Here is an 18,818-nt window from a genome sequence, read left to right as displayed (position 1 = left end):
TTCGCTGTGCAGAAGATTTTTATGTTGATGAGGTCCGAATAGTTCATTTTTCATTTTTATTTTAGATACTGGTTAATTACTCCATGTTTTTTTCCTTTATTAGTCTCCAAATTTTGTTGGTCTTCTGAAAGAATCAATGATCAGTTCTGTGAAATCTATTTTATTTTTTCTTGTTTCATTATTTTCTACTTATTGCTTCCTTCCTTCTGCTCTTTCTTATTAAATATAATTTACAATACTTTTTCTAACTTTCTTTTTTTTTATTTTTTTTAACGTGTATTCATTCTTGATAGAGTGAGAGAGAGAGAGAGAGAGCGCGAGCATGACTGAGGGAGGGGCAGAGCAAGAGAGGGACACAGAATCCGAAGCAGGCTCCAGGCTCTGAGCTGTCAGCACAGAGCCCAATGCGGGGCTCGAACCCATGAGCTGTGAGATCATGACCTGAGCCAAAGTCAGATGCTTAACCGATTGAGCCACCCAGGCGCCCCAAACTTTCTTCTTTTCTAAAATATACATTTAGAACTACATTTCTGCCTCTAAGTAGAGCTTTAGTTGTGTCTCCTAGTTCTGATATATAGCATTTTTGTTATCATTCAGTTTTAAATATTTCCTCATTTCTTTGGTCTTTTGGTAGCGTGCATTACCTTAATTGATTTTTGAATAGTGAGCCAGCCCTGCCTACTTGGAATAAACCCCTAGTGGTCATGGTGTAGAATTATTTTTATACATTGCTGGATTCAATTTATTGTGATTTTTTTTTTTGAGGATTTTTGCATCTATGTTCATGAGAGATATTGGTCTTTAGTTTGCTTGTTTTGTAATCTCATTGTTCAGTTTTGGTATTAGGGTAATCCTGGCCTCATAGACTAGGAAGTACTCTTGCTTCTATCTTCTGGAAAAGATTATAGAGAATTTATATAATTTCTTCCTTAAATGTTTGGTAGAATTAACTAGTGAATTCTGGGCCCGGTGTTTTATGTTTTGAAAGTTTATTAATTCTTTTTTTTTAATGTTTATTTATTTTTGAGGGAGAGAGAGAGACAGAGTGTGAGCAGGGGAGGAGCAGAGAGAAAGGGAGGCACAGAATCCAAAGCGGGCTCCAGGCTCTGAGCTGTCAACACAGAGCCACGTGGGGCCCAAACTCTCAAACTGGGAGATCATGACCTGAGCCAAAGTCGGACGCTCATCCAACTGAGCCACACAGGTGCCCCGAAAGTTTATGAATTCTTGAATCAGTTTCTTTTTTAGACATAGGGCTATTCAGATTCTTTCTTCCTATAAGAGTTTTGACAAATTGTGTTTCACTGAATTGGTCCATTTCATCTGGGTCATCACATTTCTGGGTGTAGGGTTGTTCATTGCATTCTCTTATTATCCTTTTCATGCCATGGGGTCCATAGTGATGCCCTCTCTTTCATTTTTGATCACTGTAATTTGTTTTGCCTTTCTTTTCTATTTAGATAGACTGGCTAAGGGCTTATCAGTTATATTGATCTTTTAAAAGAAACATCTTTTGATTTTATTGATTTTCTCTATTAATTCCCTGTTTTCAATTGCATTGATTTCTGTTTTAATTTGTTTTTTCTTTTGCTCAGTTTGGATTTGATTTGTACTTCTTTTTTCTAGTTTCCTATGGTGGAAGCTTGGATGACTGATTTTACATCTTACTTCTTTGTCTAATACAGGCATTCAATGCTATAAATTTCCCACTCAGCACTATTTTACTGCATCCCATAAAATTTGATACGTTGTATTTTTTTCCCCACCTAGTTCACATTTCACTTGTGGTCTCAGTCACTTCAAGCTGCTGTAACAAAAATACCATGGACTGAGTGGCCTAAACAACAAACATTTATCTCTCGCAGCTCTGGAGGCTAAGAAGTCAAGAGATCAAGGCACTAGTAGATTGGTGTTTGGTAAGGACTCACGTCCTGGCTTATAGATATCTTCCTTCCCTGTATCCTCATGACAGAGAGCAAACGATAGTCTCTTTATCTTTTGTTAATTTACACTCTTTTGCAATTTTTTACTCTTTTGTACACTCACACTCTTTTGTTAATTTAAATCAGTTTTATATAAGAATTTCCAACGTTGACAACTCTTATAAAAAGCATCCAAGCACAGGACACAGAACTGCATCAAACAGCATTCTTATGGGTAGCTGACAGACATTAGAACTTCCACCCTTCTTGGCGACACCCCGAGCTCACTGGTGAACTCTGCTTCCCAGTACTCCTGCAAAGCACACCACAAGCTCAGTCCATCTTCTCAACCCACCAGCTTCAGTTCACAGGACCACACTTACAGATCAGGAACAGAAGAGAACACACACCATACAGCATTCACAGCAGTTGACAAAAGGGGAGGGGAAATACAAGTATCGTTTCACTCCACACATCCAACTAACGGGGTTATCTAAGAACAAAACTCACTTAAAGTCTTCCAACAGATGTGGATGTCCTTTGAATGCGAAACACATTCATACGTTATCTGCTATTACTGCTCTCTGCACACTCTCACACCAAAGCCACAGGATTGAGAGTCACATCTCGCCAAGTTAAAAAATATCCATTATGCACCACCAAGTCTCTGCACGCGCTCTCTCCTTTTCTCGCTCACGCTAGCCTTTCATGCCTCGGCACCACCATCAATCCCACACAAAGTTTCAAAAGTTCAAACAGCCTTCTGGTTCCATATCACAGCCTTGTGTTCATAGCGTTGATACGACTCCATGAAATAAAGAGTAGCGGGTAAAAATGGGACACCCACCATCAAAAACGCAGCCTGTGCAGCGTGATGACGAAGTCTTGAACGAGAGAGCCTGTAGACGGAAGTATTCGTATGGCAGAATATTTACAGCACTACTTTCAGTGAAGTGCTTCTTCCATAAACATTTGAAATGAGCTGAACTACAGAGATTAAATGAAGCCTTCGTATTGTACTTTTGCACACGAAGGGAGACAAATGTTAACAAAAAACAAAAATGAAAACAAAAGAACCAAACACTGTGACACCATGATCTCCAAAAGAGGAGATTTTCCTATGGAAAAAATTCATATGGTGGGGTTCAAATTAAAACAAGGAGAAAACAGTGTAGTTCTAATCAATGGTTTCTATTTTGAACGTGCAAAGAATTCACTTGACAAGTCCAGGGATAAAATATTCCAGGAGAAACCTTTTGATATCAATTGCAGTGTGTTGGGTTTTTTACCAATCAGGCAAACAGCGGTTCACTTTCAAACACTCAATATTTCAACCCTTTATGTAACATAACAAAACTTAGAAAATTCCTTTATCTTGTCCTCTTTTTCTAAAGAAAAATGTCAAAAATACTGCTGAATATACTCCACACTGAACAGACCAATTCTGAAAATTCTCGGTGCATATGTATTTTACAACATACTTACCATGTATTTAGAAAAATCTGAATTCCCACCAGTCTATACCAACCCCACCATCTACATTCCCCAGCCAGAAGATTTAGAATCCGTGCTGGAGCCAAAGCCTCCATTAAAACCGCTGCCTGACCCTGCATCTGATGCGGATCCCCAACCAGTCGCTGCACCTGAATCAGAACCAGTATAGGAGTTATTTCCAGAACCAAAGGCCCGATTTGGCTCCCTCTGCATGTTGCCTTGGCTTTGGTTATTACCCGATGGGCCTGACTGGTTCTGCTGACTGGCTAACATGCCCACCATGTCCCAGCTGCTCTGCAGTGCCCCCTGGGCAGCTGCCTTCATTGCCGATTAATGCTAAAAGTGCCAAAGTTCATCCCCCCACTCGTATTACCACCTTGATTGTTTCCCACACCAGCTCCACCCCCTCTGCTGTTACCAAATCCACCCCGATTCCCAAAGCCACCTGGATTACCACCAATTCTTCCACTTCTTTCTGTCTATTGCTATTGTGCTTAGGTTCAGCATTGGCTGTATGGACGCTGATTCCTTTAATGATCAAGTCCTCTCCACAAAGAGACTGGGCCACCTGATCATCTGCAAATGTAACAAAGGCAAACGCCCTGAACGGTCTGGGAATGAAGACGTCTGCCACTTCTCCGTACTGGCAAAAAAACCTGCCGCCACTCATCGGCGGTCATGTCCTCTGTACAGCGCCCAACAAACACCTTCCTGCTTCTCAAAGGCTCATCTGGGCTTTGCTTAGAATTAGGAAGTTTACGGTCACACCGTGGTGCGTCTATCATATGTCGCCACGACATTACCTTCACCTGGGTTTCGTATTCCGTAAAACGAACAAAACCAAACCCCTCTGAATGACCAGTTTTAAGATCTGTCTTGACCTGAACCATAAGAACCTCTCCAAAGGTACTAAAATATTCTCTTAGATCCTGTTCAGTCGTTTTCCACGGGAGACCCAACACTATTAAATCCGATGTTTTCTGGACAGCTCTTTTCGCTTTCACTGGTGAAGAAGCATCCGTCTCATCCATTTTTCTTTTGTTGACAAAAAGATAGTTTGTGATCGTTGACAACATATACCAGATTTCCCCAGCCAGCTTCGGGGGCATGCAGAATTCCTTCTACCAGCCAGATACCTCTCATACACTGAGACACTGGACTCCTGGAGCTCAATCCACAGGCCCCCAGAAACTGGGCTGTAATTGTGGACGGCAGCACTGTCCCATCGTCTTCTGATGGTATTTCAATGGGCTTGTCATTCTCGTCTTTGGTTCCCCGAATACATTCAGACATCTTTTCTTAGTTTTCCGTTAGGCCACTGCTAGGAAGCCTGACAGAGAACCCGAAGCAGCGACAGTTCCAGGAGCAGCCCAGCTACCACTTTGCTCCCACAAAAGGTAGTCTCTTTATCTTCTTGTTAGTAAATTAATCCTATCATGTGGTCTCCAGCCTCAAGACCTCATTTAAACTTTACCTCCCAAACCTCCCAAAGGCCCACCTAATACCATTCTTTTGGCGGTTAGGATTTCAACATATGAATTTTGGTGGGACACAAATAGGCAGTCCGTTACCCTTGTGATTTCTTCTTTTGACCTCTGTGTTATTTAGAAGTATATTTCTTAACTTCTAAACGTATGGAGATTTTTAAGGGATATTTAAATCAATTTCTAGTCCAATGACACTGTGGTCAGAGAACACATGCCATAGGATTTCAATCTTTTGGAAATTATCAAGCTTTGCTTTGTGGCTAAGCATGTGATAAACTTGAGAGAAACTTTTTTGAGGGCCTGAAAATATGTTATACAACAGTTGTGGAGTTCGGTGTTCTACATAAGCAATTAGATCAAGCTTGTTAATTGTGTTAGTCAAACTTCTTGCATTCTTATTGACTTTTTGTTAGAAATTGATTTTTGTAACAATTGTTAAAGCAGATTCATTCCTTGTTTTATTAGTTGCCACAGAGGTATGTTAAATTTCCGACTATGACTATGGATGAATTTGTTTTTCCTTGTAGTTCTGAACATTTTTGATCTGGGTCTTTCGACAACATGTTGTAGGATAAATAACCAGTTTAAAATTGATTCTCTTGCTGGTAAGTTAAACTTCCTCACTGTGAAATATCCCACTTATTTCTAGTAATGCTTATTACCTTAAAGACTATTTTGTCTGGACTTTTCTTTGCTGTCAGGTTTTTGATTGCTGATTCCATCCCTTGCTAGTTAGAAGCCTATACAAATCTTCTATTTCTTTAATGAAGGTTTAGTCTTCGTAGGCTGTTGTTTCTATGAGTTTGTTCATTCTATCCAGGCTATCCACTGTTGCCATACCATAGTTTCTCATACTCTTTTATAATCCTTCTTAGTTCTGTAAAATCAGTATAAATATCCCCACTTTCATTTCTGAATTTAGTTTTTTGAGCCTTCACTCATTTTTTTCTTCACCAAACTAGCTAAAGGTTTGTCAAAGTTGTCAATCTCTTCCAAGAAACAACTCTTGGTTTCACTTCATTTTCTCTATTATTTTTTGATACTCTCTTTTATTTACCTTTGCTCTAATCTTTATCATTTCCTTCCATCTAATAGATGTAGGTATAGTTTATTCTTCTTTCTCTAGTTCTCTAAGGTATAAAGTTAGGTTGGTGATTTGGAATCTTTTTAATGGAAGCATCTACAGCTATATGTTTCCTTCTTGGCACTACTTTGACTATACTTCAATTTTTTGTCTGTTGTATTTTCATTTTAATTTATCTCAACATATTTTCTGATTTACCTTGTCACTTCTTCCTTGACCCATTTGCTTGTGTCAGTGTGTTGTTTAATTTCTACATATTTGTAAATTTTCCTTCTGTCATTGGTTTCATTTCATTCCATTATGCTAAGGAAAGATACTTTGTACAATTTCAGTCTTTTAAAATTTATTAAAAATTGTTTTATGGCCTAACAATTGATCTAACCTGGAGAAGGTTCCATATGTGCTTGAGAAAATTGTGTATTCTGATATTGTTGAGAGAAATTGTGTATTCTGATATTGTTGGGTGGAATATTCTTTATATGTCTATTAGGTCCACAGTGTTAAGTCCTCTGTTTCTGCAATAGAATATTTATGACCCCCTCATATTCATATATTGAAGTCCTAATCCCAATGTGATGGAATTAGGAGGTGGGGCCTTAGGGATGTGATTAGGTCATGAGGTTGGAGTCCTCAAAAATGGGATTAGTATCCTTATAAAAGAAACCCCAGAGAGCTCCCTTTCTCTTTCTACCTTGGATGTTGTGAGAAGATGGCCATCTACCAATCAAGAAGCATGCTCCCCAGACACTAAATCTGTCAGTACCTTGATCTTGAACTTTCAGCCTTTAGAACTGTGACAAATAGATTTCTATTGTTTATAAGCCATCCAGTCTATGGTACTCTGTTATACCAGCCCAAATGGATGGAGACAGTTTCCTTACTGCTTTTCTGTTTGTTCAGTCTTGACACTAGGGTATTAAGGTCTCCTAGTATTCTTGTAGAGCTATGTTTCTCCCTTCAATGCTGTCGATATTTGATTCATGTGTTTTGGAACTCTGTTGTCTTGTGCTTATTTATAATTGTTATATCTTCTTGGTGAATTGACCCTTTTCTCAATATATAATGCCCTTGTCCCTTATAACAGTTTTTGACTTAAAGTCTACTTTGTCTGATATTAGTCTAGCCACCCCTGCTCTCTTTTTGACTATTTGTTCAGAATACCTTTTTCCATCATTTCACTTTCAACCTAAGTGTGTCTTTAGATATAAAGGGAGTCTCTTTAGAGACTGTCCTTGAATTCTGCTTTGTTTTTTTTTTTATCCATTCTTCCAAACTATGTCCTTTTCTTGGGGAGTTTAGTCCACTTATATTTAAAGTACTTACTGACAAGAAAGGACTTAAGTTCGCCATGATATTATTTGTTTTCTATATGCCTTTAGAATTTTTGTCCGTCATTTCCTCCATTACTGCTTTCTTTTGTGTTTAGTTTTTTGTTTTTTTTTTTTTGTAGCAACATGTTTTGATTCCCTTATCGTGTCCTTTTGTGTATATTCTATAGATATTTTCTTTGTGGTTACTGTGGGCTTACATATAACATCTTAAAGTTATAACGATCTATTTTAAACTGATACTCAACTTTAATTGCATACAAAGGCTGTATTCTTTTATAGCTCTTCCTCCCCATTTGATGTTATCAGTGTCACAAATGACATCTCTATATACTGTGTATTAACATAGATTTATAATTATTTTATGCATTTGTCTTTCAAATCTTGTACAAAATGAAAATTGAAGTTACAAACTAAGATAACAATAATACTAACTTTTATATCTGCCCATGAATTTATATATTCATACAGCTTCAAGTTACAGTATTTCATTTCATACTGAAGAACTCCCCTTAGCATTTCTTTTAGGCCAGATCTGGTAGTAATGAACTCTCTCAGCTTTTGTTTATCTGGGAATGTGTTACTTCCTCCCTCATTTTCTTAAATTGTTTATTTATTTTAGAGAGAGTGAGCACAAGTGGGGGCGGGGGAAGAGAGAGAGGGAGACAGAGGATCCGAAGCAGGCTTTGTGCTGACAGCAGCTAGCCTGACATGGGGCTTGAACTCTTGAACCATGAGCTGGATCATGACCTGAGCCTAAGTCAGACACTCAACCACCCTACTTCCTCCCTCATTTTTGAAGGACGGTTTTGCAGATATAGAATTCTTGGCTGCCATGTTTGTTTTTTTTTTCCTTTCAGCACATACCCTTAATATATTCCTACCACCTTCTGGCCTTCAAGGTTTCTGATGAAAAATTGGTTGATAATCTTACTGAGTATTCCTTATATGTGATGTGTTGCTTCTCTCTGCTTTCAAGATTCTCTCTTTGTCTTTGACCTCAAAAGTTTGATTATAATGTGTTTCAGGGTGGCATATTTGTGTTTCTCTTACTTGGAGTTTGTTGAGATTGTTGGATTTGTAAGTTCATATCTTTTATCATATTAGGGGAGTTTTGTCCCAAGGTTTTTCTTCAAAAAATCTTTCTTCTCCTTCCTTTCTTCTTTTTCTGGGACTCTCATCATGCATACGTTGGTACACTGATGTTGCCTCACAAGTCCCTTAAGCCCTGTTCATTTTTCTTCATTCTTTTTTTCTTTCTGCTCATCATAAGAATCTCAGTTGTCCTAAATTCAAGTTTTCTGTTTTCTTCTATTGATTCGTATCCGCTGTTGAATCCTGTAGTGATTTTTTTTTTAATATCAGTTATTGTACTATTCGGCTCTAGATTTCTGTTTGGTTCCTTTTTATGTTTTCTATCTCTTTGTTGATATTCTCATTTTGTTCATATATTGTTTTCCTGATTTCCTTTAGTTCTTTGTCCATTTTTTCCCCTGGGCCTTTGAGCATATTTAAAACATGTTTTAAAGTCTTTGTTTGGGAAGCCTGATGTCTGGGCTTCCATGGGGATGGTTTCTGTCAATTTTTTTTATTCCTTTGAATGAGTCATATTTCTCTGTTTCTTTGCGTGCCTCGTGAATTTTTGTTGTTGAAAATTGGATATTTGATTATTATAATCTGGTAACTCTGGAAATGGTGTTTCAGATTCCCTTCCCCAGGATTCACTTTCTATTTTGTTGTTTTGTAATTGTTGAAAGCTATAATAGCTTGTTTTGAGACTTTTACAGACTATTTTTGGAAGGATGAGACTTAAATGTCTCTGATTTTAAAATTCATGTTCGGCTAATGTTTTGATGGAGGTTCCCTTGAAAGCCAGGAACAAACAAATAAACAACACACACATATACACACACAAATACACACACACTCAGAGAGAGAAAGAAGAAGAGAAGAGACAGAGACGGAGATAGAGAGATCGACAGGGAGACAACAGCCATGTTTCCCAGTCTTTGAAGACTGGATCTGTACTGAGGCAGTTTTTACAGATTAGCTATACTTGCTCTGAGCCGAGGGATCAGCCTATGGTGAAAATTTAAAGTCTTGTCAAGACTTTTCTGAGAACGGATTTTTCTGGGCATGCAGGTGACTTCTAAATTCCTCCGTATATATGGTTGCTTTTGAATGTCCTCATTTCCCAGGGTCTCACCTCAGTTTGTTCTCAGGGCTTTCGATGCTGTATTGTATGTCTCCACCTAGAATCTCTTGCCCAGGCTGGGGGTAGGGGGGTGGGGTGGGGAGGGGTGTCTGTGGGCTTAAAGTCCCTTTATAACCTTTACTAGCAGGGCTCACCGGTTTCTCCAACCACAGTCCAAAGTATATAAGACAGAAAGGAGTGTGTCAGTCATATCAGAACTGAATACATAATAATTTTCAGGTAAGGTCTGTTCTGCTCCCTTCGGTTCAAGATGGTGAACTAGGTTTCCGAGTGCTGAAAACCCAGACTGTCATCACTGCATCAGGGAGGTGGTGGGACAAGGATACCACAAAAGTACCACAGTGCTTTCCTATAGTTTTGAAGATTTTTTTCTTGATTAGGCGTGCTTGGTTTAATTGTTTTCAAAGCTCCTACGAAGTTTATTCAAATAGCTTTTTTTTTTTTTTTATGGTTTGTGGACAAAATGACAGAGCTTCCGAGTCTTCTGTTTTTCTGACATAACTCCAATTTTATTGGTTTTTATTCCTCCTGTGATCTACCACCTTCTTTCTGGAATCATTTTGTGTCTGTGTGTGTGTGTATGTGTGTGTGTGTGACAAATGCCTTTTAGTATTTCTTACTGCAATGGACCAGAGGTTATTAATTCTCTCACCTTTGTCTTTTTTTTTTTACATGTTTTATTTTTGAGAGAGAGACAGAGACTGAAACAGAGTGTGAGTGGGGGAGGAGCAGAGAGAGAGGGAGACACAGAATCCAAAGCAGGCTCCAGGCTCTGAGCTGTCAGCACAGAACCCAACGCGAGGCTCGAACTCACGCACTGCAAGATCATGACCTGAGCCGAAGTCAGATGCTTAACCAACTGATCCACTCAGGTGCCCCTCTCACTTTTGTCTTAAGTAAAGGTCTTCATTTAACATTTGTATTCCAAAAAGATATTTTGTTAGTTTTGACTTGAGGATTGGCAGATATTTTCAACCAGCATTTGAAAATATCATTCCGTTTTCTTCTAGCTTCCATTGTTTCTTTTGAAAGGTCGTCTATTTTGGAAAAACTTTACCAACGGTGTTTTCAGATACTCCATCTGACACATTTGTTCTTTCCATCTGAGACCCTGGTTACATGTATGTTGTACTTTCTTGGTCTATCTTCTATGTCTTTTATGCTCACTTAGGAATTTTCTGTTTATTTATCTCTCTACAATCTAAGATGGATATTTTCTTCTAACCTATCTTCTAGTTCATTAACTCTCTCTTCAGTTTTCTGCAATCAGATATATCATCTGTCTATTGAGTTCTTAATTTTTTAGCTTTATAGTTTATAAGTTCTCTGCACAAATTCTCAATCTTTTATCTCTTTTGAATATATCACAGCTATTTTAAAGTCTGTGTCTCACAGCTTATTATTTGAAGCCCTTGTGGGTGTGATTCACCTGCACATTGGTTTTCTTTCATGTTTTTTTTTTTTGTCTCCTCACATGCCTGATTAATTTGAATTACAGGATATATATGTAGGTTAAACATTGTAGCAATAATTTAGGGCCTCAGAAAATGACCGCGTTTCTCCAGAAAGAATTTAGACTAGCTGTGGGCGGGAAACCAGGGTCCCAGTAATCTCTGAACACTCTAATCCAATTTCAGACATTACTTGAATTTAGGCTTCAAAATATCTGTAAGCCAGTCTACTTCCAGTTCATCCTTTCTTCTGAGAAGTAGTCCTTTGGAGACCTAATCAAAACACTGATTATCAAGACCTTCCTTATCAGGTCTTGGAAAAATTGTTGTCTTCGGTTTTGTATTCCTGGTCTTGTGAGGCTGTCAAAAACACTGCTCAGCTTATAAGCCTCTCAGGTGTCTCTTCCTGAATCAGCAGACACTACCAGGAGAAAACAGCCCCTGTGCCTCTCCGGTTTTTGTCTTCCCTTGAATCTTGACCTCTTTCCTTGCCTCTTTCCTAGCTATCTGATGCCTCCAAACAAACAAACAAACAAACAAACAAACAAACAAAAATTTGTGTCCAGTTTTTCTAGTTGTCTTCAAAAGGAGACTTACTTTCAAAGGGAGACTAGCTTCTAGTTCATGCTAGAAATGGAAGTTGCCAATTCATTTCTACCACAACATTTTTTTTTTTTTTTTTTGCAATTGTTGCTAATCTCTGACCTTATTCAAGAAGTATAGTGAGAATGGATATGGGAACTGGAGAGAATTTTAGTGCGCATTTAAGGCTTAATAATAATAGCAGTTAAACATGCATTGAGCTCTTGCTAGAACCAGATATTATTCTTAGTTTTTCATGCACTTATGCCTTTAGCTTCTAGAGAGAAATTTTATGCAAAGCCAAGGTATTTTCTCCAGTAAAGAGTAATCATTGAAGTGGGAATCTCTCTAAAAATGGCACAGTTCTTGATCTATAGTTTGTTGATCGCATTCAGTGACTAGCTCAAGACTTGGTCATGGTAGTTAGGGCACAAAATTTGTGGAATAAATGAATTAATAAAGAACGTTGGGATGTAATTGAACTATTGAACTATTATTGAGTTACACTTTAAAGAAACATTTGTAGGCACAATTGAAGATGCATAGAAGCATCTAATCAGGGGTGTTCTTAGGCATGATTTAAATGCTGGCTCACAATAATGCAGCTGTTTATTCTCTATTCTCTGTAACCATTTAGCTCAGCAAAGTTGTGTCACAGTAAGCATTGCTTCTAAGCCAGGAACTTGTCACACATAAACCTGGCTTGCAATTAAGATTAAATATTGCTCATAAGTATCCATCTGTCTTGGAAGGGTTAGCTGTTCACCTACCTCAGGAGGTTCCAGGGAGCAATGTGAATATGTCATTTGAAAAACTGTCCCAATTTTGAAATAACACTGTGTGCAATGAAAAATATTGTACATAAGTTTAGCCCAAAAGATTCAGCCAACTGCTGAGGTATTGGGAAGACAATCCTCTCCAACATAAAATTCTCCTGTTACATGTTATTTCATTATTTTTTTGTTAGAATTTTATAGCTATTTTTCTCTAAAAATCTTCAAGGTACTCCCATAGGACTCTTTTAAATGTGTCTCTTCTCATGTAAAGTTGTAAATGAGGGAAGTATGGCAGACTACAGAAAGGGGAAAGGAGAAAAAAAGGAAATGAGAAAAAGGAAGGTTCAGGAGGGACTTTGGAAGAACAGTGTGCACTCTTCCATACATTATACACAAAGAAAGTTATATAGCAATAGACATCACCTTGGTGGTAGCAGACTAGCTTTTCATAAGATCAAAGATCTCTATTTAATGACCTCATTTACTGACTCTGGTAATTTTAAAGCATGTCACAAATTCTTGGACACTCCTTCCACTGAGTGGTGCCGTCTGTGTCTTCTCTCCTTGAACCTGGGTGGGCCTTTGGACCGCCTCCATCAGTGGAGCAAAACGCCATGTACTACTGCTCTCGTTCTCTTGGGCCAATTGTGCTTAGAACTCAGCCACCATGTTGTGAGGAAGCCAATGTAGCCACATGGAGAGGTCATGGAAGGTGTTGCAACGACCCCAGCCAACAACCTTGGTTAAGCTCTCAGCCCACAGCTAATGTCAACAACCAGACATGTGAGTAAGTGAGCCTTCCTATATTTCCAGCCCTCAGCATTGAGTATTCCTAGCAGAGGCCCCAGACGTTATGGAGCAGACACAAGCCATCCCGCTGTGTTCTCTCTGGATTCCGGACCTGCCAAATCTGTGACTATAATAAAATGATTGTTTTATGCCACTAAGTTTGGGGAAGTAGGCTGTACAGCAATAGATAAGTAGAACTCACTCATAGTCGAGGACTAGAAACTGGGCACCGCCTACTTTTCCTGGCTCATCTTCCATTGTTCTTCCTATCCTCACGTGTGCCATAGTCCTTTATTCTCTCCTCACTCTGCCCCTGCCCGGTCTGCTCTTCTTTACAAGGCCATCTCACGCGCTTTCACCTTCCCCAGGGTGTTTTGCTAATGCTGTTTCCCCTTCCTGGGCTTCAGCACTACTAAGACCTGGTTCAAGTCCCATTTGGGCTTCTCAGTAGCAGAGTAATCAATCCCTCTAACCTTTATCAGAAAAATAGGAATCAAAATAGAACCTATTTATAGATGAAATGGCTAAAGTATATAAGGTGCTTAGTTCCTGATACATAGTAAACACTCAGTAAGCGTTAGCTCTTATTATACGTTCTTCCTATTCTTGTTAAGTGAGTTTTCTATTGAACAGTTAAGACTTAAATGAAACTTTTGTCTTTTAAGTCTGAGCTCATATGTCAATTCCTCTGTAAAGACATCCCCATTTACCAGAAAAAACTAAATTGCTCCTTCCATTATGCTTCCCAGTACTCTTCACATTCTTCTCTTTTGACTTTGACAAGTAACTTATTGTATATGTGAACCACCCCCCCCCCGACCTTAGACTCCACATTCCTCAAGGGAAATGTTTAAGGCAAAGACCTCACAAAAATAAAGAATATCCTTGTCTCTTGTGTAAGTATATGTGTGTATGTGTGTGTGTATTTGATATATATGTACATCAAATACCATAATGAGGAAAGGAAAGTGAAGAATAAATACATGACTATAGGACAAGACTCAAGAATTTCTAGAATTTGGGTCCCTGCCAGGGAACTCTCTCCACTCACAAGACTTAAATTTTCCCACTTTGTTGAGGATATATAAATGAATTGTGAAAGCCATGTAAGGGGAAATGTACATTCTTCATTAGTTCATAATTGCCCACTGTGTACCAGCCACGGTAGTGGGTGCTATACTGCTTAGACTCCATGGTCCATCAAAATACGTACCCCCTTGCAAATACCCACAACTGCAGTGCCCAAGGATGAACCTAACTGTGCCAGGACTAGAGGAGTTGAGTGCTGCTAGAGAATATCACGCAACTGAGCTGACCGGATGCACTTTAATTTCATCTCTAACTGCAAGTGGGCATTCACTACCGCTCACCTATCTCACTTTTTCTAGCTTCCCACTCCTTAAAGTGACTTTCTCTTTCCTCAGACCTCCTATATCCCTGGCCTTCCTTCCTCCTAAGCAGATGACCTCACTTCAGATTTCATTAGTAAATATAAATAACAGCAGTGGGGATTTACTTGTCTTTCTACACCTCTCCCCAAAGACCAGCACTTGCCCCCGTTTCCTCCTCTGTTAACATGCAAGGTATATCCTTCCACCTATCAAAGGCCAGTTCTTCCCACTGTGTTCTGGATCCACCTAGAGTCTTCTACCTTCTGGTTTCCCCTTTCTTTTCATGCTTCCCCAATCTCTTTGTCCATTGGATCATTCCCATGACAACATAACCATGCTCCAGTATTTCCCATCTTCTTGACTTCACATTCTATACCCTTTCTTCTACTGCCTTATTTTTCGGCTCCCTTCTCAGGAAAGTGTCTTCAAAATAGTTGCTATATTTGTGGTCTCTGCTGCTTCTCTCACCACTCCCTCCTGGGTTGACTCCAATCTGGATTCTCTTTGCATGCTCTTCACTGACCGTTCTTGTGAGGTTGACCAATGGATGCTTCTGTTTTCATTTAAAATTCACAATGGCATTTGGTTCCCTCAAGATCTTCCTTCTTTTTGGCTTCTGGGACATTACTTGTTCCTGGTTTTCCTCTGTCACGCTGACTGCTCCTCTTCAGTGTCCGTGGCTAGCCTAACTTCCCTGCCCTACCTCCAAGTATTAGAGTTTCCTAAGGTTCCATAGACCTCTTCTTTACTTGTCCTTTCTCATTTCTCCCTAGGTCATGTCATCTATTGTCCTGGGTTTAAAGAACATCTTTATACTAATGAATTCTAAATCACCAGCCCAGACATCTCTGAGTCCCCAGACTTGCATCTCCCAACTGCCTTTCTAATATTTCCATGTAGATAGTCCTTAGACATCTCAAGTTTAACATGCGCCAAAGGAATCTCAGCCCCCTCCCTGCTTCCCCTCCCAATCTCATCTTCCCCATCTTAGTAAACAGCACCACTTTCCACACCAGCTGCCAAAGCCAATAACATGAAATTCATTCTTGACTCTACCAAATGCCGTCTCCTTCCAAAATATACTTATGTCTATCTCCACAGATGCCTGACTCAGATAGGCACTCTATAAATATTTGTTTAATGAACAAACGAAGAGGAAAGAGGTTTATGTTTGCCCACCAGAGAAACATGGAACAGGCTCCTGGGAGTCTTATGGGATGAGAAGTCAGTGTTCCTGTTGTCAACAGGATAAGAACACACTGGAGTTAAAGCACACTGGAAAGAAGTGGGAAAAATATTTCTCCAGCTTCTGGGAGAGAAAGGAAACTTGCCTGGGGGTAGATAAGAGTCCAGGTGGCTAGACCATTTTGAGTCCATATGCTGTGGTGTGCAGGAAGGAACACTCACACAGAATAGGCAAGAAACTCTTGGAGGGCACTCCTTGAGAACTTTTCCCAACTTTCCTCATGGAAGACTTTGTAAACCCAGAGAGCAAAGCAACCCTTTGGGGGTACTACTTAAAGGGCTATAGCATCTTAAGAAGAGAGGTGCTCTGAAGTAGGTAGCATGGAAGTCAACAGCAGAGTCAGTGGCAGTAACAAAGCAGCAGGGGAGATTTGGAAGCTACTGAGCATTCCTGCCAGGGAAAGGAGGTGAAGGTGACCATGTTCTCAAGTTGCAATAGGCGCTCTTACACACACACACACACACACACACACACACACACACACACGGCTTTTGTCAAAAATGGGAAAAGCAGCATCTTCTATCACCCTTTTGGGGAGTCATTACACATATTTGTATTATAAATACTCCAAGATGTCCTGCAGTAGAGAAAATGGTGCAACTTTATTTCATGCAGCATGTTCCAAACATGTTTGGTCTCAGAGCCCTTTGTCATGGAATACCTAATGTCACTGCCCCCTACTCTTCCACGAACAGAGGATTGATGGCAGGGAGGACATGTTTCCTTAGCTGTGGACTTAGACTCAGGGAGTCCCAGAGAGTTATCTACAAGGGGTCTGCAAATCCCTGTGTGCACCAAACCCTGAATCAATAACAGTACCTAAACACACATGGCTACTTAAAGAAAATTAAGTCAATATCTGTAATTTTAAAAATACTAATTCCTGATCACTCAATGCTAAACCTATAACTGTGATCCTATATGTGGGAGTATGAAGAATAATTTCTCATTAAAAAGGGATCTTTAGGGGTGCCTGGGTGGCTCAGTCGGTTAAGCGTCCGACTTTGGCTCAGGTCATGATCTCACGGTTTGTGAGTTTGAGCCCTGTGCCAGGCTCTGTGCTGATGGCTCAGAGCCTGGAGCCTGCTTCAGATTCTGTGTCTCCCTTTCTCTCTGCCCCTCCCCAGCTTGCTCTCTCTCTCTCTCTCTCTCTCTCTCAAAAATAAACATTAAAAAAATTTTTTAAGGGATCTTTATAAGTAAAAATTTGTGGGTCAACCATCCTTAAAATGACTTTGATCCTATAAATAATAATGGCTAACATATTTTGGTGCTTAATATGCTCAGGGACTATACTAAGTACTTTCTCGAGATCGTCTCATTTAATCCTTACCGCAATCCTATGAAGCAGGTACTGTTATTACCATCCTCATGGAGAAAAGTGAGGTTTAGTGACATTAAGTGCCACAATCTGTTGAAGGCCACACAATATAAAGTGGTGGAGTTGGGATTTGAACCCAGGAGCCTGACTCCAGAGCCTATATAGCTTAACTGTTAGGCTATGTGGCCCTCATCAGGGCAACCTGTCCTGAAGGGAATGGAGCACAAGCCCTGTGCCTGAGCTTTTTCAGGTAAGAATGGAGGTTTTTGTGTCCTGTTTCACGGCAGCCATTCTGTTCCTACATGTTCCTGAGGAACGTCTCTGTGCCCCTCTCCTCCACAAGACCACACTCTCCCTTTTTCTCCATTAATTTCAATATTTAAAAAGAGAATGCAGTCCAGCATTTTGAGGAAAATGAAGATGTGAAAGAAGGGACCTTTCCTCACACGTTTCCCCCGTGAAATCCCATCCATCTCCCCAGTAGTTCACCGGGATTTGGCTCAAAAAGAATTGGGGAAGAAAGGAAGGACAGAGTTATGACGCAAGATAGTCTGGCAGGAGGGAAGCGTCACTGTAGCTCTCCTAAAAGAGGGGAGTATGCCTGGTTCAGAACTGAGACCTATCACTGCACCGTTGGTCATCATGCTGAATTATGTGCCCTCTTCTCAGTCAGGGACAAGGCATCTGATTTGAATGAGTTAAGATATACCTTTGAACCTATGGCAAATGTTAATCTATATAATTTTTTTAAGCAGAAACACCAGAGAGCAAAAGTCAGAAAGTGTAATGACGGTCCTTCATGCATAACAATGACAATGATTGCGGAAGTGCTTGAGTCCTTGACTCTCTGCCCCATAAATTATCTGCTGAGTGCTGCTTCTTAATGTCTCATGTTGGCACTGCTCTGCCCGCTCTTTCAGCATATGGAAGAGACTGTTGCTCACACATAAACAATGGCAACCCATCCCAGAGAGTATCCCACCAGGAAAATGCAACATAAAATTGCTTTCCTGAACTGTTTTTCTTTTAGCAAGTTAGTTATTTTCCAGAGTTTTCCCAGCATGTCTCAAGCACACTTCAATACCTCATCCCCTGAGGTGCAATACTATATTATAAATGATATACTGGGAAAACACTTACTTAGGGTCTAGTTGGGAGTTAACAATTTAACTGCCTTTTTAAGAGCTGCAGTTTGACATGCATGTAGGGAGGGTCTATGGGAGAAGCAAAACTTGAGACTAGTCTGCTTTATGCTAATCTAGCCTTAGACCACCCAGAGGGATAATCCTACTTAATTTCTCTTATAGATTAGTAGGGAACACTATATTGTATACATGTATATATCTAGGTGTATTCTCCCAGCTAAAAGCAGGGTGAAAGAAGACGAAAAAACAAAGGCAGGAACAAAGATGACTCCAAGTTGAGGCTTAAAACAAGTGTACAGTGACAACAGCTTGCAGACCTCACGCTGAGCTTTCCAGATATGGGTTCAGAGAAGGGAAGGAACCTCGTCCGTTTATAGTATCCACAGGATAAAACCAATTGCTCAAGGGATTTTTAGCTATTTTTGGCACCAAAATCAGGTAGGGGGGTTTTCCTAGAGGCCTGGTAAAATGGGACACCATATGATGCGTGAACATCATACCCAAACGTTGTTTTACAGTGGAGTCAGTGAGGTTCATCGGGCTGTTTCTCATAAAGATCCTCCAGCTCAGCCAGAAGCATCCTCACC

At 39.8% G+C, this 18,818-nt stretch overlaps 1 long non-coding RNA gene and 1 pseudogene across 2 annotated transcripts in view; one reads left to right on the top strand and one right to left on the bottom strand.

Annotated features, from left to right (window-relative positions):
- Positions 1-18,818, top strand: part of LOC122199496 — a 40,143-nt gene that overhangs the window by 7,116 nt on the left and 14,209 nt on the right. The gene's annotated exons all lie outside the window — the stretch shown is intronic.
- Positions 3,459-4,709, bottom strand: LOC122199494 (annotated as a pseudogene).

This window comes from Panthera leo, chromosome D1, assembly GCF_018350215.1.
Source record: "Panthera leo isolate Ple1 chromosome D1, P.leo_Ple1_pat1.1, whole genome shotgun sequence".
Taxonomy (NCBI): Eukaryota; Metazoa; Chordata; class Mammalia; order Carnivora; family Felidae; genus Panthera; species Panthera leo.
This window is presented reverse-complemented; position numbering and strand designations above follow the sequence as displayed.